At 45.6% G+C, this 26,720-nt stretch overlaps 1 protein-coding gene across 4 annotated transcripts in view; it reads left to right on the top strand.

The window, feature by feature from the left end:
* Positions 1-26,720, top strand: part of PDE1C (phosphodiesterase 1C) — a 298,902-nt gene that overhangs the window by 87,689 nt on the left and 184,493 nt on the right. The window lies entirely within an intron of this gene.

Raw genomic sequence — 26,720 nt, 5'->3', positions numbered from 1 at the left:
TTCCTTAGTGGTTGCTCTAGAGTTTGCAATATACATTTATAAGGAATCTAACTCCACTTTCAAATAATACTATACTGCTTCACAGTTATACTATTCTTATAATAAAGAATTCCCAGTTTCCCCTCCCAGCCTTTACTATCATTCATTTTCACCAACCTGCCTTGGTATAAGGTATAATTATGGAATACATGATTGCTATTATTATTTTGGACAAACTGTTAACTATTAGACCAATTAAGAATAAGAAAATAGGTTTCATTTATTTCTTCTCCAGTGTGTTCTTCCTTTCTTTATGAGTTTTAGAACTATGTCATTTTACTTCTCTCTAAAGAACTTCTTTTAACACTTCTTGCATGGCAAATCTACTGGTGACAGATTTCCTCCATTATTATTTGTCTCAGAAAGCCTATTTCTCCTTCACTATTGATGAATAATTTTGCAGGACACAGAATTCTAGATTGATGGTTTTTTTCATTCAATGCTTTAAATATTTTACTTCACTCTCCTTGCTTACATGGTTTCTGAAGGGAAGTCCATGTAATTCTTATTATTGTTCCTCTGTAGATAAGGTGGGGTCCCTTCATCCCCTGCCCCTTTCCTTTCTTTCAAGATTTTCTCTGTATTTGATTTTTTGCAGTTTGAATATGATATTCGTAGGTGTGGATTTTTGGTATTTATACTACTTAGTATTCTGTGAGCTTCCTGGACCTGTGGTTTGTCATTAATTTTAGAAAATCCTCAACATTACTATTTCAAATATTTTTCTGTTGCTTTCTCTATTTTACTTTTGATATTCCCATCCTGTATATTGTAATTGTCCCACAGTTCTTGGATATTCTGTTCTGTCTTTTTCATTCTTTTTTCCCCTTTGCATTTCAGTTTTGGAAGTTTCCATTGACATACATATATTCATGCTCATTTGTTCGCTCCTCAACCATGTCCAGACTACTGATAAGCCCATCAAAAGCATTTATTATTTCTGTATTTTTAATTTCTAACATTTCCTTTGGATTCTTTTTTTTAGAATTTCCATCTCTCTGCTTACATTATCCACCTGTTCTTTTATGTTGTCTGCTTTTCCCATTAGAGGCCTTAGTATATTAATAATAGCTATTTAAAATTTCCTGTCTGATGTATGACAGAGACATCTTTCCACACATTACACACACAAAGACTTTTACATAGATACATACCATACAAGCTGTTTTATTACTTGCCTTTCTATAATAAAAGTAGGTCACAGACAAAAAATATAAAATTTCTGTCTGATAATTCTAAAATCTCTGCCATATCTGAGTCTGATTCTAATGCTTACTTGGTCTGTTTCAGTCTCCCCTCCCTCCCTGCCTCCCCTTTTAGCATGACTTGTCATTTTTGGTTGAAAGCTACGTATTATGTATCAGAAAAAAGGAATTGAGATAGATAAGCCTAATTCTTTAGGAGTTAGGTTGTGTTTATTGTAGCTGTGGTGTCAGAAACTAAAATTTTCTCCAATGTCCGTGTTTTGGTCTCTCCCGTCTTTGGGTTTTCCTAGAGCCTCCTTAAATGGGGTGTGAGGCTCGCACTTCTTTTAGCTTTAATCCCTTTTTATTGTACAGGAGCCCTATTGATGTGTTGGTAAGATGTGGGAGGTGGTAGTTTCTTTTTTGAAATGTATGTTTTCATCTCCTTATAAAACTTCTCTTTCTTCTCAGTCTTTTTTTCCCCCTCCTTCCCCATCTTTTATGTTATAGATCTCTTTAGATGTCTGGCATTCTTCTAGTAGCTGTTCATATTTAAGAGAAGGCATTAAAACACCAGTGGTAAGTTCTGTATATGGGTGGGGAGGGAGAAGTGGGACAGTTCTTATAGACTGTGGACTTTACCATGGTCTGTTGGGGGGAAGAATGTCTGATATCAATATATATGTTCTTCCCCCTTGGGCTGCTCCAGATTTCTCAGAGAAGAATCTTCCAGTGTCTTACCTGCGAGCTGAATGCTCATCTTCCAACATGCTTGGAGCTAAAGGGGAGGAGGGCTAGGTATCCTCTCTCCCTCCAGAGACGTTCTGCTTTACCCTCCCCAAGAACTAAGCTTCCCAGCTTGTTGGGATAAAATAAGGAGTTGACATTGAGGTAGGCATCATGCCAGGTGCTTAATGTAGGTTGCTAACTGTATTCTTGTTAACAACCAGTTGAGAAATAGTATTATTACCCTCATATTGTAGAGGAGGAAGCTGAGACTCAGAGAGGTTAAATAACTTGCCCAAGGGACAGAATGGGGATTTGAACCCAAAATGGCCAAGCTCAAAACCTAGTGGACCTCCAGTAGACCACTGTGGATGAAAAAGTAGACCTCTGTTCTCAGGAAACCACGAGGGAACCATGCTGTGTTAGGTCTATACCCATGAGGTACTCAATATATCTGGTCTGAGTAAACAAATGTGATGGAAGGATCCCCCTTTTCTAGTTACCATAAGAACTTTAAGAATATTTGGAATTATAGATCATTATTTAGAAGAATCCAGAAATCTAAATACCTAACCAACTTTCAATTGTCCTTAACCAAGAACTACATGTATATCTTGGGTAACTGAGAATACCCAAACCATTTTTTTTAATCATTACTTCTAAGTAATTCCCTCTCTCCATTGTAAAAATAACTTCGTTGGTTGAGGTCACACATTCAGATGTTGGAGAAACAGGTTGACCACCTCCTTTTGTGATAATTTTAAAAGTAATATTTTAAAAAGTAACAAGGGGAAAATAAACTTATATGGGGGCAAGAGAATTTGGATCTGAGTCTTGTTTCCTAATTTCCAGCACTACGGTACTATGTTTAGTCAGGGGACCCAGTGTAGAAAGTGACATAAAATGTGACCCAAACATTCAGTTGATCCTGTCTATTGTGCCATGTTAGTTAGAACAAGGTGACGGCAAACCCAAGCAATCAGTTCTTAAGGGCACGTTTGTCTAATTCTTTCTTTGTCTCCAGAACATTTGTCAGGTACTCGGGAGAACATAGAAAGACCACATCTTGCCCCAGGTGGAGGTGGAGTTTTAGACTAAGCGGTTCAGCAAAGAGAAAGTCAGGAGCAGGAAAATTGTGTGTGTGTGTGTGTGTGTGTGTGTGTGTGTGTGAGAGAGAGAGAGAGAGAGAGAGAATTTGTGCATGTGTGTGCATACATGGGTGGTCATCTCAGGCATTGCGCCAGAAATTCTGGGTGTTTTGGGCAAGTGGGTGGGTCATGAATAGGTCAGTCTTGATTAAAAGGGAAGGTCAATGCCTGCCTGTATAAGGCATTATGTGCTGCCTTAGCCAAGACTGAAATATTCACATGGTTTACTGAAAAATTCGAGTAAAACATCATTTTCACGTTTGCTTTAATTTAGTAGGGATTGGCAGCTCAAAGCATATGGCATGAGTGTGTAATTTAAGGGAAAATAGATTAATATGCCACAAGAAGGCATTTAATTTATGGCATTGGGCAACTAATGGGAACAACCAGAACTATGGATTGATTTTCCTATCAAACATTGCAGAATTTATACCACTTATTTCCTCAAATAGAAAATCCTTCCTTCAGAATGTCATAGTAAAACAGCCTGAGGTTTGACATACAAAAATGTCCCCTCCCTCCCTCCCTCCCTCTTACGCTCCGGAGCTTCCTCCTTTACTCCTTCCCTCTTTCTCCCGATCTTTCCTTGCATTCTGAACGTAAAAACTGAGGGGGTAGCCATGTGCCACCTGCTCTGCTGGGCACTAGGAGAGGAATGGAGTCTCAGGGGCTGTTCCCTGGCACAGATAATGCACGAAGGAGGCATATATATGTAAAAAAAAGTGCATTGTGAGTACAAATGATTGTGGGTTGTAGAAAGTGAGGGGGCACGATGTTAAGGGAGTATACTGTGGTAATCATCCCACAACATACACATCTGCCAAATCATCATGATATAACCTGAAAGTATATGCCAATTACATTTCAGCTAAAACAACAAAGCAGCACAAAGAATAGCAACAGCAAAACAGACACAAACAAACAAGCAAATGAGGAGGCAGCAAGCAGGTAGAGCAACTGCGTCTATGGCGGTGGTGACGCGGCTGAAGGGTGGGGCATTGAGTGGGAGGCCTGAGGAGGTGGTAGTTGAGTTGGGTAAAGGAGGAGTCAGAGTGGGGTCGGGGGTGGGGGAGAGTACCCAGGGTGAGGGTGGTGCGAGGGGACAGAGGGGAGGCGGAGCAGGTTCCTCTACCAGCGGCGGTGGATGTTACACTTGAGAAAAGGCACATGCCTGCAGCCCGCAGCGAGGGCTGAGTCATGGGCCCTGAGATGGCCGGAGCGGCAGGCTTGCAGGGCCAAGTTTGTCCTGCTCAGGAGCTCAGACTGGATTTTGCAGATAGGAGAGATCCAGCAGACATTTTTTGGTTCTTACTTTTTAGTCAATTAATGTACAAAGACTTGTATAAAATATGCAAAGGACTCCACTATTTAGAAGGAGCGTTGAAAAGGACCCCAGAAAAGGAGACATATGTAATACTCTTTGTAATACTTTAAGCAATACAAAAAAAAAAAAAAGAAAAGAAAAAAAAAGGACCCCAGGTATCACTGGATCAGCGCCTTTCTTCCAGACTCTGGAATCCAGAGGACGATATTAACACAGGGAGGGAGGCGCGTGTGCGCAGTGCTCTGCGCGACGGCCCACAGCCACCTAGTGCACATGCTTAGAAGCTAATCACATTTCCTGATTCAGGCCAGGGCTCTTTAAAAGGCCAAAGATGACATTTCTTCAGGCACTTTCTTCTGTGGAGAACAAAGAATCTGTGAATAACTGCCTTTTTAAAGACTTACAGCTAATTTAATAATGTCACTTCATTTTTGTTTTATTTATGTAAAACAGTTATCTCATTTTCTATCCTGTGTATTATCAAGAGCAATTATTGTTGCTGTAGCAATTTTTTAAGACTAATTCACTTTCTCCCCCATTTTAGTATTTATTTATTTTTTAGTGTTGAGATACACATAATATTTGCCATTGATAGTGTGCAATTCGGTGGCCTTTATATACATTCACTGGTTGTGAAACCATCACTACTGTCCAGCTCCAGATAGATTTCCACCTGGATCTGATTTTTCATCATCTTAAACTTAATTTCCCAAGCCCCTGACAGCCACCATTACATTTTTCTTTCTCTATAATCCCCAATATTTTTAATGAAAAAAAACTTTTTTTTCATTAGTTAAGGTGATAGAATTGTAAAGAGAACATCCTATATCTGTCATTTCAACTCTACAATGAACAATTGCTATATTTGCTTTTCCATCCATCTATCTATCTCTATCCGTCTCTCCCTCATTTATTAATCCATGTTACCCTCCCCCCATGTTATTTTTTGATGCATTTCAAAGTAAATTGCAGGCATCAGTATCCTTTCTCCTAACACCATGGCATGCAGATCTTACTGAGAGTTTAGCGTTTGTTTGGGGGCAGTAAGTGGATGTTTTCAGTTTCAGCCAAAGGTAACTGACTTGTTGGGATAGGTCAGTGCTTTAGAAAAAGAACCCTGGGCCCATTCAATAGGAGAGAGAAGATGGGGATGGTCTTAGAGGAAATTGCTCAGCGGTCTGTTGCAAGCCTAAGATAAAGAGATCTAGATTCACTCCAGAAAGTCCCGAAGGACGCACAAACAGAACAAAACAAAACACAACCCAGTTCAACTCAGTCCCTCCAATCTAACATCTTTGGAATCAGATAAATCTGGATCATTGCCCTTGGCGCCCATCTTTCTACCTGTCTTTATTCTACTTTGATTCATAAAGGATTTGATTTGTCTTATAAGAACACATGAAAAATAGAAATTAAATAAAATCTATGAGCAGAGATTATGTTATGATCATTTGAATTGGAGTTTTGTGGCATCTTTAACAAAGGGGAAAATATAGTCACTTATGTAATACTCATTATCCATAAGGAGAAAGGCTCTTCAAGGTCATATAACCTTGGGCAAATCACTTAACTTCAGTTCTCCCAGTTGCAAAATGGGGAAAATAAATGCTTATCTGCCTCAGGATCGTGGTGGAAATTATGCGGGTCAATGTCTTTAAAAGGCTTGGCACAGAACCTGGCACATCAGTGCTCAGCAATTGTTAGTCTTTCTTTCTTTTCATGCCATGTTACCTTGTGACTTGTGTTGCCACACTGAAAGTGGAGTGTGAAGAGCCCAACAGAATGAAGGTTTTAGTTCGAGTCTCATTAATCGAAGTCATAGTGCTTGTAGCAACTGTTCTTCCTAATTACCCACCCATTTCCCAGTGGTAATCTCAGTTACATTCCTTAATTGTTCTTTCTTTTGTGTGTGTGCTGGAAGAAGTTTGAGGGGTGCTTCATTGTTTTTTCTTCTAGTAGGCACCAATAGCATAAGGATATAACAACAAGACAACCAATCAAAGAAACATTGTTCTTTTTTCCCCCCAAGAAAAACGATTCTAAATATAATATTACATGCAATAAACATTAATATTTCAAGAAAAAAGATTTTAAATATAATAATGTTACCAAAACTGTACTAACATAGAATAATATCAAAAAATTATAGGAAATATTAAAAATCTGCAAATAACAGGATTCTATTATATTCTAAAATATTTTTTCTCTGGCTCTATTTTTGTTAATCAGTTTATGTTGTTTATTATATTCCACAAATCAGTGAGACCATGTGGTATTCATCTTTCTCCAACTGGCTTATTTCGCTTAGCACAATGCTCTCCAGGTCCATCCATGCTGTTGCAAATGATAAGAGTTCCTTCTTTCTTAGAGCAGTATAGTATTCCATTGTATAGATGTACTACAGTTTTTTTAATCCACTCATCTGCTGACACTTAGGCTGTTTCCAAATCTTAGCTTTTGTAAGTTGTGCTGCTATGAACACAGGGATGCATATGTCCTTTCTGATAGGGAGAAACATTGTTCTCAGTGTTTGATGGCTCAGAGCATTTTTTTTTCTTTTATTTATAGTTCTCCAAATGTTGGCATTGAAGTTGGAGCCGTGATCTGCTGATCTAGAGGGCGAGTCAGTGGGCAGCAGACGAGACCGTTGAATAGTCATTTTATCTAGATTATTCAATGATTCCTCCAGTTATTTAAGCCTTTTGGCACTAGAGTTGGGTTGTCATTTGGCATTGCTGCTTGACACATTGGTTGTATGACAGCCCCAATTCTCATACTTCCTCATCCTAGTTCATTCAATAGCTGCATTTAGATGTGATGGTTAATTTTATGTGTCAACTTGATTGGGCTATGAGGTGGCCAGACATTTGGCCAAATATTATGCTGGGTTTGCCTGTGTGGATGTTACTGGCTGAGATTAGCTTTGAATCGGTGGACTGAGTGAAGCAGATGGCCCTCCCCAGTGTGAGTGCTCTTCACCCAATCAATTCAAACCTGACTAGAACAAGAAGGATGAGCAAGAGGGAACTTCTCCTGCCTGACTACTTGAGCTGAGACATTGGTCTTTTCTGGCCTCTGGTCTCAGACTGAAACAATTGCTCTATTGGGTTCTCAAGCCTGCTGGTTTTCAGACTGTACATGACACCATTGATTCTCCTGGGTCTCCAGCTTGCCAACTGCATATCTTCTCAGCCAAAAAGTCATTGTGAGAACCAATGCCTTATAATAAATCATATCTACCTATACACTCATATATACTGTCATATCTACATCTATCTCTCTATCTATCTATCTATCTATCTATCTAATCATACAGTTCTGTATATCTGGAAAGCCTTGACAAATAGAGATTTATTCTGCACCAGGACATGTACCAGAGCTTGGAATAGAACCATAGCTTCTATGTAGACAGGGCATAGGTTATTTGCATAAGGCATAGTGGGATGTTTTCCATATCATAGAATACTTAGGCTTATATTAATTGCTTTTTAATATGTGGTGGTGCTTATTATTTAATTTAATTCTCACAACAGCCCTACAGTAGGCAAGTTTAGAGCCAGTGAATAGAAGATGTGAATGCAGGTGTATCTAATTCCCAAGCCTGTGCTTGTTCTACCTTGATGACAATCATAAAATGTTGAAGGAATGAACAGTTTATTCTCTTGGCAGTATTGGTTGCTCTCTGTGGCTCTATACTGGGGATTAAAAATTATTGTTTTGGAGATATTTTAACATTCTGTTGTATGACTTCATCCTGTGTTTCCCTCTAACGAGAGATTTAAATTTTTTTTCCAAAACCATTAATGCTTCCTTTCCCTGGCTTTGGTTGAAGTGCCTGGCTTGCTCAGTGATTGAATGAGTTCATGAGACTAGAGCTGGATTCCCAAAGTGCTGTTGGGAGAGCATCAATGCCTAAAGGTGATCCATCAAAGGAAGAGGCAAGTGGGGTTTCCATGGTTTGTTAAGTCTGGGGAACACTGCAAAACAGACCACATTCTGGAGGTTGATAACACACCTTGGCATGTTAAAGCTCTTAGATGTCCTACAGTAAGGGAACTGTTTCAGATCTTGAATGTAGCAGTTCTATAACTTAATTGACCAGAGGCCATTTTTATGATACCAGTTGATCATTCCATGCAACATAATGTTATGGGAAACATTGAAATAGCATGGGATAGATGGTTGGATTTGGTACTTATTGAGGCTGGAGAGGGGCCTGGTGTCCGGGACCTTGTATTGAGCTATTCTGTAGGCAGTTTCCTTATTACCGAGTTTGTTTAGGTTTCATTTGGGGTGAAGCTCTGGAGGATATATCCATTATTGTGTAAGGATAGTCAATGTCTGACTCACTGTGTTTCTGAAGTGCAAGAAGTGGAAAGAACAGCTTCCCCCGAAGCAGCAATCTTACTCTGCAAACTGAGTTGATGAAGAACATCCGTGCTGGAGCAGCATATTGGATATATTAGGACGAAGCAAAGCCTCACATTGTTTGAGTTCCAAAGTGGGCCGTGGAGCTATGATAATAAACATTTGTGTCTCACTTGGTATTCCCTGACCCAGGTCAAGGCCAGTGTGATTCTAGCCAAACCACATAACCTCTGCAGCTGCTCACTGTGACCCAGCAGCAAAGGGCAGACTGCTCTCGTGGAGGAAGGCTGCTAGGAGTGACACATCTCCGACGCCACTGTCTGGATGGAGGAAACTGAAGGTGCAGGTGGGACTGGATGTGCGGCACAGGGGAGACCAGTTTTCATTGTCTGACTAGCAGCCTCATCAGAAAAACCACCCTGTCTGGGTTCTTTTCCAAGGACATTTTCAGTCTTCAGGCAACCTGAACATACAAAAATCTTTCTGAGCAGTGAGACTATTTTTCTTAATGAAATAAGATGACTTCAACAAGCATTTATTCAACATTTCCTGTATGTCCTGGAGGACAAATTAGCCCAGCTCTTACCTTCAAAGAGTTTAGTTAGTATAGAGAAAGAAATAAGGACAATAAATCAATAGAAAGAGTTGCAGATGTCAGCTGGGGGTGGGAGGCAGGCAGAAAGGAGTTCCAGAAATAGTGGAGGGGGAAGGTGTGACTCCTAGCCAGAGCTGGGAACTCCAAGCAGCGTGGCTGGAGTTGAGACAAGGTGGCAGGGCTGGTGAAGAGAGGTGACAAACAGAAGATAAAGCTGGGGAGAAGGTGGGATTGGGCAAAGATGGCCTCCATGCCACACTACTTATCTGGGACTTCATCCTATGAGTAATAGGGAGCCACTGAAAGACTTAAATCTGGGGAGCCCCATCGTCATACCTACGCTGTAGACAGAACCCTAGCACTCTTCTATGGGGAGATGTGAACAAATGAAGAAATAATATATAGGACACCTTGACGTGGTCTCCTTATCTGTTTAATAATAATTGCTTCTTTTTCACAGCGTCTTCTTAAGTGTGCTTGACTTTAAGTAGTAAAAATCCACACACCCTCCTTTGCAGTCTAGCAAAATGTCATGTGCTGCCCCCATCGGCTTTTGTTGCTTGCTCATTCTTGCCACACAATCCCTCTCCTCCCTCATTCAAGAATAGGAAGAGGGGTTGAGTTCTTGGTGTGGGGATTTGAGTAGTTCTGTACTGGAGGTGCTGTGAGAACGATTGTTAGCATCTCTTCCCAACTCTGTGTTCAGTGACATCATGTCGGTAGATTGAAATTGGCCATGATGGGAATATCTATATGCCAGAAGTGAGCAAATGCTACGAATGAGCCCCTCTTCCCTTCCCTTAGAGAGCCAGTTGTTACACATTTACCAGTACACCATTGTCTTGGGGGACACTTGCATGAGAAGAGAGATAGGCAGGGGGCCTACACACTCCTGCTAGAGCAGCAGGAGTCCCTTTCCATCTATTTCAGGGTCAGAGTGATACCCTCTCCTTCCTTTCCATTGGATATTATCCCTGAGATCAGGAGGTGGGCCTGAAAACGGCCTTGCTGTGCGCCCAGCCTATGGAGGGAGGTGTAGGGAAGGACTCACCTGTCCCTGGCTCACCTGCCAGCGGGGTCTAAAGCAGAAAAGATTGTGTCAAGGGCTTCATACCCAGGCACAGCTGGGCTGGCCGCTCAAAGTCCACAGGGCTCAGGGCAACACTTCAATCGTTTCAGCTATTTTCTGTCCTTCAGTGTCTTTGCTCAAGTCACTGGGTGATAAAGAGGAGGGAGATGTCTTCTGTGTCACCTGTCACCGTCTAGATCCCAGGGCACCACACCAATGAGACTCCTTGAGGAGGGAGTTCTTTGCTAATTGACCGGACACAGGAAGAGAGTAGCCCTAGGCGTGGCCCTACGTTGGCGTAAATGTTTGTGGAGCAAATGAGTGAGCAGCAGTAGCAAACGGTGTGAGCCAGGCTCAGTGGAAGCAGCACCACCTTTCTGAGCAGCTGACTCTTATCCCAAGAGGCTGAATTCATTGATGTCCCCTCAGCAAGATACTGGCCGGAGTCCTGGGGTAAATTAGTCAGGGAAATAAATTAGAACAACCGGCTCAAGAGATGCCGTTGACTTTCTGCAAAAAACAGATGCAAAGGCAACTGGATTTGGAAGCACTCCCAACTGGAAAGCTTGCTCTGGGAGTCAGCTGGAGGGATTGATGATGCTGGTGCAGGGTTGACCGTATAGGAAATTGGGGATTAATGTTCTGCTGCAAATTCTCACCAAGGCCTCACTCTTGTGATTGCAGAAGACCGGCCATTAACTGGGTGGGAAAGAAATGGGCTCCTCTTCAAGGCGAACCCCCGAGGAGCCCACATGTACCTTATGGAAGGGTGCGCACTTTTAATGCTCTTTATGATGTTTCAAAAGGCTTCAGTTATTCTACTGACTTACTGAGGTATTCTCGAAAAGGCTGCGTTTCCTAAGTGCATATTTTTATTTCAAGAGGCAGCCAGGGTGACTGTCTTGTCCGGGTATGTCTGAGACTGTCCTGCATTTAAAGTGGAGCATCCTGCATCCCGGGAGCCCTCAGTGCCAGGCATGTGGGGTCAGTCGGTCATCCTCAAGGCCACTGTGGTGAAAGCTGTCATTTGCAGTCAGACATCTGAGCTGACTCGCTAGATCACTTAGGGCAACTTGCTTCACCTCTCTCCACTCTTCTCAGAACAATGGAGAGGACAATGCAGTGTTGCGTGGATTCCCTAAGATAGTAGCGCCAGGCACACAGTAAATGTGCAATAAATATTTCCTTACAGATGCACAGGTTTTCTATCATCATGGCTTTTTCATTTTAGCATTCTTAAAAAGCAAACCCTCGAAGGAAGGAAGGGGGAGACTCACCCTCTGCAAACCCTTCGGCACTTAGTGCTTTAACCTGTCGACGGTCTCCTTGGCTGAGCAGTGTGACCGGAAGTGAGCTCCAGACTCACTCTTGATTGTGTCCAGAGCTGACAGCTCGACATTTGCCAGGCAGCCGAGGCAAACCAGGAATGCCTCTGCTTTTCACAAGAGAGAGGGGACAGCCCTGGCTTCTCACTTTTGGTGTCAGATTTGGGTCACATGGAAGTCAGTGTCTGCTTAGAGCTCCCAGTTGCAGAAAGCTGTTTGACAGTATGGCTGAGTGGCCAGCGGGGGTGTCCAATACTGACCTGGTGGCCAGCAGAGGAGGAGAGAAGGTCACACAGCCTTAGATATGAAGGTGGGGGGGTAAGACAAAGAAAACACTTTCCAAAGTGTGCTTTTAAAACTTTCATCAAATGAAAAGCATGCACTTTAAAAAAATATTTTTATTTATTTCAGAGAGGAAAGGGGAGAGAGAGAGAGAGAGAGAGAGAGAGACAGAGAGACAGAGAGACAGAGACAGAGACATCGAGACATCAATGATGAGAATCATTGATTGTCTGCCTCCTGCACGACCCCTACAGGGGAATGGGCCTGTAACCGGGCATGTGTCCTGACCAAGAATCGAACTGGTGACCTCTGGGTTCACGGGTCAACACTCAACCACTGAGCCACTCTGGCCGGGCAAACATGTACTTTTTAAGAAATTCCTTCTTCTCTCTCTCTCTCTCTCTCTCTCTCTCTCTCTCTCTCTCTCACACACACACACACACACAAGGCTACGCAGAGAAACACCTCTTTCTCACACAAAAAAAGGAAACATCTTTGGAAACTGCAAACATCATATTACTTCTCAGATTGGTTTCGAGGCCTTGAGAATGAGACAGCAGGCTTTCAAGGCTTGTCTACTTAGAGGGGAGCAATGAGCCTGAACGGATGCCAGTTTTGTTCCTTGGGCCAAAACCTTGAAGTCATCTTTACCTCCTCTCTTCTCTCACGTATCTGGAATATAATTCTCTCCACCTCCACTGCCACGCCACCATCTTCTTTAACCTGGATAACTGGATGTGGCATCCCAGCCCTGCCCTAGCCCCTGCCACACTCCAGCCTCATTCCAGCAGCCGAAGTGGTCTTTGGAGATGGAAGTCAGGTCATGCCGCGGTCCCACTCCAGGTCTTGCGATGAGTTCCGGTTTCGCTCCTAATAAAAGGCCGAGTTTTTGCAGTGACTGCCACCATGGTCTCTCTGCAGCCCGTTTACCTCGCCAGCCTCACCTCCTCTGACTCTCTCCTGGCCTCCCAACTCCAGCCACACTGGCCCCTTCTTTGAGCCACAGGTATCCTGCTGCATGAGGGCCTGGCTCTGCCTCCTCCCCTCCCTGGCACACTCTGCTGCATAGCTCACCCTCTGCTCTTCCTCCAGGTTTTGCTCAAATCTCATCCTCGGGGGAGGCCCACACTGATCACCCGGGTCAATTCTGGAACCTGCCCTCCCCCTACCACGTACTCTCTGTCCCCCTCCTCGACTTTCCCTGTTTCCCTCAACTCTTGCCAGTAACACAGCGTATAATTTATTTATGATGTTTTTTATGTCTTTGCTTCAGTCTCAGAGAAGATCATATCAAATGTTCATCAAGACACAAGGGAAAGGGGACAGGCAGATCTGAGTTCAAATCCCCCTTTACCATATATTCCCTGTCTGATTTGTGTAAGTTACTTAACCTCTCAGAGGCTCTGTTTCCTCATCTATAAAATAGTAATACTTCATTCACTTGGCAAGTATTCAGTAAGCACCAGCACCGTGCATTGCACTGGGGACAGCGAGGGCAATATGAAAGACTCAGTCCTTGTTATGAGATTGTAAAGAGGATGAAATGCACATACGTGTATCTTATACCTGGTAGAGAACTTGCTATATATTTGATGCTCATTAAATACAGTGCTCTTTTAGAACTTAAATATCTTTTATGAGTTTATCTTCTTTTAGTTCATACCATTTTCTGTTAGTGCTAAGAAGAGCAAACTAACCCTGGTCAGTTTGGCTCAGTGGATAGAGCGCTGGCCTGCGGACTGAAGGGTCCCGGTTCGTTTCCGGTGAAGGGCATGTACCTTGGTTGCGGGCACATCCCCAGTAGGGGGTGTGCAGGAGGCAACTGGTTGATGTTTCTCTCTCATCGATGTTTCTAACTCTCTATCCCTCTCCCATCCTCTCTGTAAAACATCAATAAAATATACTTTTTTAAAAAAGAAGAGCAAACTAAATCACACACACACACACACACACACACACACACACACACACACACACTCTCTCTCTCTCTCTCTCTCTCTCACACACACACACACACACACACACACACACGTGGAGCCACAACAGAATTTTGGGGGAAGGGAGCTGGATGAGCTCCAGCAGAGTTCCAGAGCCTCCTAGAATATATAAATATATGCAAATCATAGCGTACACATTAGATTGAAATAGGTACAGAGAGCGCCTGCAGCTTGTATCAGCTTCGCAAAGAATGCCCTTGATCCATAAGTGCTTAAAACTTTCCCCAAACCCCATGATTGGTCTACCGTGCAGGCTTCTCTGAGCAAGGGCGTGTAATGGAAACCCTGAAATGCGGATTAATTCCAGGGTGGACGATAGCTTTTGTCTGGTGTTGGTGCTGGGCCCTCGGCTTCCTGGGCGGTGAGAGGAAAGCCCGCGTCTGTCAAGGGCATTGCCTTTGGGACCCCTGGTCCCGCTGGGACTCGGAGGCTCGCTCCCACGCAGGGGGAACCACGCCGAGACGGCTGGGATGACAGTGCAAGAGGCGGAAGCACAGATGCTGCGAATGCTTCCCTCTTCCAGGTCGAGTAGAGATCGCAGAGGGAGCGCCCTCCGGCCTCTGCCTGGTTCTGTGTTCGGGTTCGGGGAGCCCAAGAAGAGGACGGCCCCAGAGGGCGGTACATGCAGAAGTGTTGACGTGTTTAATTTTATTATTATTAATATTATAACAATAGGCTGCGGCTCACGTAGCCCCACATGTTATTTTCAGCTCGATAGCATTTCACCCCCGCCCCCATCATTCTGTCTTTACTTTCATTATCATTCCAGGGAAACGCTTTCTTTTTCATTTCTTCTTGCAAGAGAAAATTAGATGAACAGAATGAGGGGAGTTTAAGAGAAGAAAATGTTACCAAGAAACTACTTTGTCCTGCCTTCAGGAGGCAAAGCAGGTAACCTTTTTACTGTGGCCTCGTCTCCTCCTGGGGACAGAGAATGCTGCTGGGGCACAAGCAAGAAGAGGGAGTTCCCTGGGGATGCCAAATGCAGGGTTTCTCCCCTGGAGGCCCGACCCGGCTCCATTCCACCATGGCCCAGCCTGCTTGGATATTTCCTTCTGTCATTTGAAACCTTGGGAACAGAGCCTGCCTCCCTGTGAAACCTGTGGAGGACTACTCCCCCTCCTCCCCGCCCCCTGCCCCCCGCCCCGAGGTCTTGGGCCCCAGCGTGGAGGTGCTGTGGCTTTCGGAGGCTGATGTCTATCTGTAGACCCTCAAATGAGCGATCGAAGCAGTTTCCATCCTGACAATGGCAGACTCCCTCCTCCCCCCGACCCCCAGCCTTACTGTGAGATAACTGGCAAATAAAATTGTATAAATTTCAAGTGCACAGTGCGAAATTTTGATATGTGTGCATTGTGAAATGATCACAACAACCGAGCTAACATATCCATCACCTCCCCTTGTGAGTGTGTGAGTGTGTGTGTGTGTGTTGAGAACATTTAAGATTTACTCTCTTAGTGTTGGAACCCAGAAAGTAGAGTGGTGGTTGGCAGGGCCGGGGAAGTGGGGGAAGCAGGAAATGAGGAGATGTTGGTCAAAGGTACAAAGTTTCCCTTATGCAGGATGAATACATTGGGCAGATCTAACACAGCGTGGTGGCTCTAGTTGGCAGTACTGTACCGTCTACTTGGTATTTGCTGAGAGGGTAGCTCCCGAGTGTCCTCACCGCGGGCTCCTTTTTCCTTTGGTGTTGCCCATGTCTGCAGGTGTGGCCTTGGGCTCATGGTCTCCTCTCTACCGTGTCTTCTTGGCCTTGTTCATAAAGCTACTTAAAGATGGTGTGGGGTGGTCTGTAACTGCAAAGTCACAGTACCCTCGTCAGAGGGCTTTGGGTCGGAGGGCCCTTGGCTGACCAACACATAGGCTAAGCCTCCCAACTTGCACAAAGATACTTCCTTCTGAGAGACACCATAGTAGGTCAAGGACAGGCTTCAGTAAATCCCAGCTCTGTCATGCACTGTATGACCTTGGGCAAGTTAAGTTTCACTGTGAGGTTTCATGGGATATCATGCTTGCAGAGGATAGTACATACAACATATGATAAGTAGTGGCTATGATTATTATCGCTGCATCAGTGCTATTACTATTACTACTCATGTTGGTAGCAATATTCCCATGTGAGGCAAGGAGAGAGATTGGCAGTGTCCTTGGGTACCTTCCAGGGTTAAACCCGCCCTTTCAGTGGGCAGTGACGGCTCTGTCCACACATCTGGCATCACCTCAATTACCCAGAGAGCTGAATGTGTCAGCCCTGGTCCGCATGCATTATTGATGTTGGCCCTTTTCTTCAGCTGCATTGCAGGGCCCTTGCCTGCCCGGAACAGGGAGGGTATTCTCTCTCGTGTCCCTTGGAGGCAGGCCAGAGCAGAATCCTGCTCCAAGATGTTACTTCCCTTCAAAGGTGACAAGTGTGAGTCACATCTGGTCGTCCACGTGGGTTATTTCCACGCAGCCTCCTCCACAGGGCTTCGCCCCCTGCATCATTTCACGGGTGATTAAAGATAGGCAAGCGCGCGGGGCGGGAGTGAGGTCAGAGCCACCAGGTGGTGCAAAGAGGGATTTTCCGCAGCTTCGCAGACACCCAGGGACCTGGGGAGCCTCTGGGATGCTATCAGTTGCTGCTGTGAAGGTGCCTCTGGTGGGGATATTATTTGGTGTGACGTTAGCAGCAGCTGGGACAAATGGGGCCTCCTAGATGCTGCAGGGGCTCCGGCTATCAGGGCAACCCGCCCACCAAACAAGTGGGCCTGCCGAATGTTTGTAGGGTACGAAAGGACATGGCACCAGGCCGCTGCCATGATGCCCAGAATAATGCGTTGGCATGGACTTCTGAAGAGCAAACTCCCATAAGCTCTCAAATTTAAGCACCTGCTTAATTGGTTTAAAAAAGAGAGAGAGAAAAAGAAAAGTCCAATCATTGCATTTGCAGAAGTCTTTTGGCCTTGAAATATGCTGTAACCTTTTTAGGAATAGTTTTCTTTCCTTTTTCCCACCCTCTTTTCTTTTATGTTTTAAGTGATCCTGGTTTCCAGGGCCAGATAGTAACCATGGGAAGTAGGCTATCGCTGAATTTTAACCACATTTATAATCAAATTGAATGATACAAGTTTCCCTGCCAATATTTTCACATAAACACATTTTCCTCAAATGATGTTCAGAGGTCACCAGGAATAAATGACCAATAAGTCCTTGACCGAGTTTGACTTTGAAAAGGTCATGCCTTGAAATTCCCTGACCAGCTGGTTCCAGCACACAGTGAGAGACAGGAAAAGGGGTCAGATGTCCCAGGTAGCTGCCTCTTTAGGGACCGCTTGGAATGGACCTGGCAGAAATGGTTGGTTCCCGATAGATTGGATCATTCACATGTAGATTAGGAGTATGTGGGAAATTAGTAAGCTGATCCTTAAGATTTGAACCCCCAGGCAAATGAGCCTGATTTCTGTGCAGGGTGCAGAGGGCGCTTCAACTCTGTCATGTGGAAGGCGGGGTGGAGACTGAATCACGTACAAGGTCTTGGAGCCAGGGCAGGAGAAGGAAGTGCTAAGTGAAATCTTTCTTATTTGGAGACTAGTTGATCCAGAAGGCTCTGTTTGGTTTGCCCACAATGAAAGGCGAATAGCTTCTAATGGGATCTTAATTGACTTGATTGGAGCCATTTTCAAGGGCTCAGCACTCTTTCCTTTCAATGCCTTGGTTAAAATCCTCCAGTGCCTCCAATCTCCATTGAAGAGAGCGATTTTCAGTTCTCCATTTGCATTAACCCAGGCAGCGGGGAAGCCACGCAGCCACTGTGTGTGTGGTAGGGTCCACCAGGGCCCATGGTGTGCGGGCAGCACGTGGGCACTTGGGAGTCTCTTGCTGAGATTTGCTTTGCATGCTAATTACTTTTAAATGGCGCCTCTAAGTTTCCCTTCCTCTCCATAAATCAAGTCCCACTCCCTGCTCAGAGGAGTCTGTTTATGTCTCAGGCGGATAAATATACGCATAGATCAACTTCTGATGGGCCTGTCAGGCTGTACGTGTGAAGGATTATGGGCGGAATCGAGGCGCCGTCAGGGCCTCTTTATTAGCAGGGATCTGTCAGAAGCGTGTGGGTGGAAGGCGTTCATGGAGATGTTATTCGCTTATTCTCCTGGGTCTTAAAAATCCTTTCACTTCTGAGAATCACAGGAGCCAGAATGGACCATGGAGATGTGCCCGAGGACAATTTTGAAAATCCTGTCAGGAGTAGTTAGTCTCCCCCATTCCCCTGTGTGCTGAATCACTTATCTGGAGGGTGTGGGACCGGAGGGGCAGCTGCCAGACAATGGAAAGTTAACCCTATGTGCACCAGAAGGTCACTAGGTGGAACCTTATTGTCTTTCCCTGAGTAACCCCACATTAGCGTTTGGTCTAGTGGAAGAGTCCTTTGTTTCCATGTCCCAGATTTGCTCGTTGCATATAGTTTATTTGGCAGGAATCACCTTGAACCATAAATGAATGCATTTCACAATCCTTCTCAGAGAAGCTCAGTTGGTCCTTTGGCCAGTGACACACTGAAGGACAGTGACGGGCCAGACATTTGTGATCCTGCCCTCCAGGACACTGGTCTGGTGGACTCTATGGTACAACTACCAACAGGGAAATGGTTTTACCACTGATGCATGGCTCAGTGTTGTCACAGATTTGGATGCTGGAGCTCATGGGTCTGGAGTCTCTCCTCAGCTCAGGCCACTTTGTGAGACCTTTGAGCAGCTCTGATTAAGCCAGGGGCCCAGCCATTCTTCATGCCGCAACCAGAGTCATCTTTTATAAACATCCATCTTCTGTTGAAATCCCTCCATGATTTCCCATGCACTTCAAATGCAAGCCCGACCTTAAGTGTGCCCGCAGGATTGCGCTGTGGCCCCTACCCACCTGCCTCTTCCACCTCTCCCCACACAACTTGCCTCCTACCGATTCCTTGACCACATCCTTCCTGCCTCAGAGTCTTTGCACATGGTGTTACTCCTTGTCAGAAAGGCTTTTCCTTCCACTTGTTAGTTGGATGACTCCTTTTCCTTTTTCAGGTCTTGGCTCAGATGTCACCTGCTCATGGAGGCCATCCCTGACCACATAGGTGGATTAAAGATGACTATAAAATCTATCACTATTCCCCAATGGGAGGTGGAGTTTATTTCTCTTGCCCTTGAATCAGGGCTGTGACCAACCAAATGAAGCTGAAGTGATACCGTGCTGGTGCTGGGCATGTCCTTAGAACACTTATTCTTGCCATCTAGCTGCCATGTAAAGAAGTCATGGAGACACCACGTAGAGAGAGCAAGGGAGAGGTCCTAGCCTTCCAGCTGTCCCTGCCCGGGCCTCAGGCACGTGAGTGAAACCATATTGGATATTCTGGTCCTAGTTGCCATCTGACTGCAGCTGCATAAGAAACCCCAAATGAGACCAGCAGAAGAACTGAGGACCACAGAATCATGAGAGATAAAAATGATTGCTGTGGCCCTGGCCAGTTGCTCAGTGGTTAGAACCTCAGCCCGTGGACCAAAGGGCCTAGGTTCGATTCCTAGCCAAGGGCACATACCTGGGTTGCAGGTTCAGGGTGCGAGTGGGAGGCAACTAATTAATGTGTGTGTGTGTGCATGTGCATGTGTGTGTGTGTGTGTGTGTGTGTGTGTGTGTGTGACTCCCCCTCTTCTTCTTCCCTTCCAGTCTCTCTAAAAAATTAATGGTAAAAATATACTTGGGTGAGGATTAAAAAAGTGATTGCTGCAGTTCTGAGCCTCTACATTTTGCGGGGTGGTCTATTACACAGCCGTAGTTGGCTGCAGTGCCAACCTATGTATACATAGGTCTCACCCCCATTGCTCTGTACTGGCCTCTGTTTCTTTTCTTTTCACTTTTATAATGATGGACTTGTCGTTCGACAGTCTGTGTGGCTTATTCCCTCAATTATACTGGCACTCCGTGGTGCAGCCATGGATTATTTATTGATCACTCCACACCTACTATCACATATGCAGGCCTGGCACATAGTAAGTGCTCAGCAAATCTTTGCTGAACGAATGAATGTGTTTAAAAGGCCCCAGCAATTATTTATTTGGGAGATTATCCCCCTGATCTCCACACACAAATAACAGAGACATGAATCTGTGAATCTTCTGTGATGGCAGATCAGAAACCATTTTTTGAAAAAAAAAACTTGTCTTTTATAAATTATACTTATTAAATCACAATTTCACTCTGCATCTACTACACACCCAAGCAACAAAGTTTAATGATTCCCTGAGGGCAGGAGCTTTCCTAGGGTAGTCCAGGTCCATCTCAGTCTGTGTGTGCAACCTCTACCATTGTCTCTTTCTTGACCCCCTCCCACCCATCACACCTTGCTGCTGCCTGGGCCACCAGGCACATTCCATTCCCTGGAGTCTCTCTTGGCTAATCCTCTCCATTTCCTAGGAGACCCATTCCCTTCAGCAAGCCCTTGCCAAAGGTTGTGCTTTCAGTGGGCATTCCTGCCTCTCATCTCCACACAAGCCATTGAACCATATCCTGGGTGGAAATGGGAGTCGTTCCTGAGACCCGGGGAGGAGGCTCAGAGATAATGGAGCCCTGGGCTGGTCGTCTAGGGACATTGCTTCTGGTCCCAGCTCTGCCACCATCAAGAATGGGCCCTGTGCCCAGTTACTTAACGTTGTGCTGCTTGTATCAGTATCTTAGGAGCTTGGGCAAAGGGATGGTTAAGGTCCCCTTCAAACTCAGGTTTCCCACATTCAGTCTTGCTCCACAGCCACAGCGAGAACAACCTGCTGATGTATGTGCATTTGGGTCAGAATTTGGCTGACTGTCATATCAGCAGTTTCACGTGAACAAAAATCTCAGTCTCAACTTCATTAGCACAGGCAGGTTACTTCTGCTGGGTGGGCAGTGTGGTCTGAGAGCAGAGTGGCCACCGGGGCCAGGAATCAGGGCGCCTTGCCCAGCCGTGTTGCCCGGCCACTAGCTGGAGGGCAGACCAGGCAGAGGGAAGCCGGCGGACCTCTGGGACCTCATCCACTTCATTCCTAAACTGGGAATAGTAATAATATGTGTTTCACTCACTTCAGGCTTGTTCTGAGGGGCTAATGCATGTATTAGGGCATGCTTTGACAGGTTATCATAAAAAGTTATTGAAATTATTACTGTATCTATCAAGACCATGAACCTCCTTATATTTACCTTAGGTGCTCTGCCCAGTCCAAGGTTCCTGTACCATTTTCCGGTTTCCTTCCCATCATTTCCTGTTGGATGTATGAGTTGGAGGAGAAACTATTATACGAGAGCTCTAGTATTTAAGATACTGGCCATATAGTGTGCTTTGCTGTTTTGTTTTTAAATATGTATTTTTATTGATTTCAGAGAGAGGAAGGGAGAGGGAGAGAGGGATAGAAGCATCAATGATGAGAGAGAATCAATAACTGATTGGCTACCCGGGCATGTGCCCTGGCTGGGGATTGAACAAATGACCTCTTGGTTCATGGGTCGATGCTCAACCACTGAGCCATCACTGAGCCACACTAAGAGAGGAGTTGTATTAGGATTCCTTTAGTTGTCAGTGATAGAAATCTGATTCAGCTTAGTTTAAGTGAAATAAAAGGGGAGGGAGCATTTGTTTGAGTCATTTAACTTGGAAGTCCATGGTAGCTCTAGCTTCAGACATACTAGTAGCAGGATCAAGGGGCACAAATGATTCTTTCACACTTTTCCCTTTGTATCTAGTTCTTCTTCCTGCTTGTCTCTGTTGGTTTTATTTTTTTCCAATACACTGTCTCCACCTGGCAAAGAGATAAGCCCAGGGCTGGGATAACCTTAAGTTTTATAGCTTGTTATCTCAAAGAAGAGAGAACTAGAGCTTCTCTCTCTCTTTCCTGGAGCCACATCAACTCTTCCATAAAGAAGCAGGATTTGATCTGCTTTAGTCACCTGTAACCTTCAGACCAATCACTTTGCTCAGAAGTATGGGTGGAGGTCTCTGATTGGCCAGCTTAGGTTATGTCTAGCCCAGTCACATCTAGACTCTGGTTTTCCTATAGCTTCTTTGGGCCCATGTAAAGCTTGGTCAGCCCAGGCCAGTTTGTGGGTTTGAAATCAGGGAATGTGAGTACTGGAAAGTGATCCAGAGGTCACTGAACCCAACCCAGCCATGGCTGGAGAAGAAAAGTGTCTTATTCTAGGTCCCACACGGTTCAGTGCCACTGCCTGGGTCCCCTCTACTGGGAGGATTCCACTAGCTCTCATGTCAGGACAACGGAACGATCCTGCCAGAGAGAGGGGCAAAAACTGTGGGTCCCAGGCAGGTTCCATCGGACCATCCTGAGCTGGGACTCCTCCTGTTTCTTCTCCTGTTCCTCTCCCCGCCTCTCTGGACTACTCTCTGGACAATTGAGATGTTGGCTACTCAGAGCCCCATTTCAGATGGGGCTGAGAATGGGTGTCCTCTGGGTTTAGCCAGTTCACTGCCTCTTCCTGTACCTTTCTTCTGTAGTGAAGGTGGATCCTAGGACAGAGTCTGTGCTAAATCATAAAACGAAACAGAGAAGACATCAAAGGGAAAAGCTGTCACCTCCTACTGGAAAAGGAAGCCAGAGGAGAAGAGCCTCTGTGGGCAGCCTGTTATGGGGCAGTACCTGGTGTGGGAGGGGAGGAGGGGTTGCTGTGCCTAGTGGTGTGTCTTCCAATGTCCCAAATGCTTCTCCATAATTTCCCCTTCAACAGACTCCCTCGATGATGCCAGTGCCAAGTTCTGGAGAATGTACTCAGGGCACTGGCTGGCTTCATGGAGGTCAAAGCCAGCGGTTATAATCGCAGCAGGAAGATGGGTGCTCATGGGAGATAGTGCTGTGCTCTTTCTGATTTGCTGTCTTTTCTTTGACCGATCCTTCCCTCTTTGTAACCTGAAGGGCTTGGCTGCATTTGGCAGCTGGATTCCTCCTCTGGAGCCCTGGTTATCCTTTGCCCCGTGGTCACTGCACACAGGTTTCCAGAGAACCGACCCAAATGTATGATGTATGTTCAGGACAGCAAGTACCCTCCAGGTGTGACCAGGCCTCCCTCTGCTAAGAGCCACCCAGGGCTCCCTGTCCTCTGAAGGAGAGAGCCCAAGCTTCTTCCATGACCACCAGGATCCGGCTCACCTTTCCAGCTTTTTCTCTTGCTCTCCCTTGTCATACGCTTCTGCTTGTGGGTCTCTGACACCCCATCTCTTCTCCTGCCTCTGGGCAACTTTACATGCAGCATCTGGTTCCAGAACCACTGCCTCCACACACCCGTCTCTATTCACCCGCCTCCACTCACCCACCTCCACTCACCTTCATGTAAGTACCTTCCATTCACCCACCTTCAAGATTCAGTTCAAAGGTCACCTCCACTATGCAGCCTCCCTAATTTCCCCCAGTGGTAGTGACCCCTCCACTGCGCTCCTGCAGCCCCACCTTCTCTGCCATATGCCCATTGTTTGTGTTTTCAGATGTCTGCAGGGAGGTGGTATGACTAATAGACTTGAGCTTTGCACGCTGGTCTGGTTTTGAAAAGTTGGCTCTGCCCCTTATTAGCTGGATGTCTTTGCAAAAGTGATCTGACCTTTGGGGCCTCTGTGTCTTTACCGGTAAACGGGCATCATGAACTCTTCTGAAGTGTCTTGTTGAGGATGAATGAACCAACCTGTGAGGTGCTTAGCATGGTGCCAGCTGGTAACGGTAGTAGTTGTCATTGTAATTATTATTGATTCATGAAATCTTAGAGGCAAAAGGGATCGCAGGGGTCATTTTCATGCCTTCGAAGCCTGATTCCTCTCCCCTTGTTAATCATCAGCTTCTCCTTGAACTCTGCCCAGGGACCGGCCATTCACTTTCTTTCTGATCTTGTAATACTTAATGCTGAGGATGCAGAGGTTGGCTAGTATATAGGCTAAGTTACTATATGTCTACTTGGTGGACCAGTTTATTTTATTATTATTATTTTTAAACAGGTTATTTATTTATTTATTTTTGGTTAATCATCACCCGAGGATATTTTTCCATTGATTTTTTTAAGAAGAGAGAGTGGAAGGGAGAGGGAGAGATGGAGAGATGTGAGAGAGACACATCAATTGGTTGCATCCTGCACGAACTCCAACCAGGGTCGGGGAACCTGCAACTAAGGTACATGCCCTTGACTGGAATCATACCTGTACCCTTCATTCCATGGGCCTACACTCTATCCACTGAGCCAAAACCGGCTAGGGCTTGGGGGACTATTATAAATTAGCAGTCATGTGTATGCATGTATGCATGCATGCATGTCTGTATGTATTTAGTCATATGTGGCCACATAAGATTTCCTAAAAAGTTTAACTCAAAAAGCTGGGAGAGGAAATCACAGTGGAAATGAACCTCCCAAGCCAAGTTGTGAGTGACTTAGCATTTTCTTAGACCTTGTGCTTGTCGGCGGGTTTGCACCTGTGTTTTGCTTGCCTCTGAGCAGAGCTCCAGGAGGAACTGTGGCTTGTCACGTTGCAGCGATGATCAGGCTCGCCCTATCTGTGATAGACACAGAAGGAACACAACTCCCTGACATAACACGACAGCTACAAGGAGTGCCGTGTTGTTGGCAGAGAGAAGACAAGCTTTTCCTGATGTGATTTAGGAAGAGCCTGGATGAGCAGCAAGGACCCTGTGATACTTGGCAGTGCTTGGGCCTCTGTTAGCTGGGAAGTGGGAGCTCTGTCACCCAGAGACCAGCTAAGAAGGCAGAGACTGTCAGACCTCTTGTAACATCTTCCCGCCAACCCTCCAGGTGACTGTTCCTTGTGGGCGACATTAGGTGGCAACTGGTTTTCTTTAGGTAAATGAGAACTAGCTACCCCCATTCCCCATTCAATCAGGGCAGCTCTGTCCTTGCTTTTGAAATCTGTGGTATGCATTGGCAGCCCTTAGATGTTATTTGAAATATAATACTCTGTTGCTTAAAAAAATTCAAAAACTTCTAATCTGGATTATCTCGAGGGCTCTTCTAGCTCCAACAGCTATTATGGCCCTCAAATAAAGCAAAGTTATATCCTTAGTGACTTTCTACTACACGTTTAATCTGTAAAAATGTTTCTAAAATGAAACAAAATCATATTTCAGAAAAGTTTTTAAAAGAATATTTTTTGTCCTCTCTTTTGGGTGAGCTTAATTGCAGTGAAAGGCTATTCCTTTCTCTTTTCTTCTAAAATTTGATTTTCTCTGGCTGAATCAAAATCCCACTAATACCAGGAAAAAGTCCTAGGCGTGGTGTGGGGCAGGACGACGAATGTCATCATGGACACTCCCTTCTATCTTTTCATGTAGTTAAGTATGTATTAGGCAATAAGCATCTCTCTCTGACAATTCCTTCCCCAAGTATCTCCAGCTAACCCAGAGACTCATACAGGTGAGCCAGACATAAAAATGGTGGGTGTGGAAAATGGGACCTGTGCTGGGGACAGATTTGTATGGGATAAGGTCGTGGGCCGTCATAAGGTCATGTGGTCTTTGCCAGTCTAGTTCTTGCGCTATTGGAGCCCCTAGAACTTCAGTGTCCTTACTGTACAATGGGATGATAATCATAGTGTTTGCCGCATGGCGCTGTGGAACCCTGCACTGTGCTGGGGCCACAGAAAGTTCTGTCACGTGTTTGCTATCGTCATCGTTACCACACTTCCAGGTTCAGGCAGAGGTAGCCCACGGTGCGCAGTCTGGCCGGAACCCCCGTTGGGGACCTGCCTCTGTCTCGCATTCCCAAAACAAGTTGCTAAAGTAATCTCTTCTTTCAACGTCTTCCCCACTCCTCCAGGTGACTGTTCCCTGTGGGTGACATTGGGTGGGCAGCTGTTTTATTCAGGTAAATGGACTTCACGTTCATATGTTGGCCGCTTACTGCCTGGTAGGAACGCCTGAGCGCCGTGAAGATGTGTGTGCTTCCAGAAAACCTTTAGTGAGGTGGCTCCAGGTTGTGTGGCTGGTGAGGGTGCGAGTCCTCTTCCATCAAACAGGTCTCTGGCCTCCCCTGGAGGCAGGCGCCTTCTCCACTGGAGTGGGCGGGCTAGCCATGCCATCCCCATCGCTCTCACTCTGACTCCCGGGAGGTGAATGGCAACTACCAAATGGGTGAGCACCTAGGATTTAGACACTCTGATCCTGTTCCTTTACCGGGTCCCATGCATGGGACTGAACCTGGGTCCTCACCTTGAAGTTTATCTTGCGTTGGAGAAGCGGGAAAATATCTGATAGAAAAAGAATGCTGGGAGAACCACCAGCGAGGAGAAGTAGGGTGTAGGGAATCTCAGGGGCCAGGAGTCCCAGGTGTGCCCTGGCTCCTGGGAGTGAGGGGACTTCATTTACAAGGGGCCTGACCACCAGTTCTGTGGAGTCAGGGCTGCAGAGCACCCACTGGGCCTTTTTCTGCCTTTGGTCCCCCTGTTAATCCCCCTCCCAACTCCGCACCTGGCGCCACCTGCCAGAGCTTCCGCTTTAATGACATTGACCCAGGAGGACAATGACAGGGAGCTGCAGCTCTGTGGAGCCCAGACTCTTCTAGTCTCAGCACCTGCCCCCCATCACCCAACAGGAACCCCTTGAGGAGTATGCGGCTTTAACCAGCAGCCACTTCTACCTCCTCACTGTTGGTTTATCTTGCGCCCCCCCCCCA

The sequence above is a fragment of the Myotis daubentonii genome, chromosome 10 (assembly GCF_963259705.1).
Source record: "Myotis daubentonii chromosome 10, mMyoDau2.1, whole genome shotgun sequence".
Classification (NCBI taxonomy): Eukaryota; Metazoa; Chordata; class Mammalia; order Chiroptera; family Vespertilionidae; genus Myotis; species Myotis daubentonii.
Note: the sequence above shows the minus strand (reverse complement) of the source record. Positions and strands in the feature narration are given on the sequence as shown.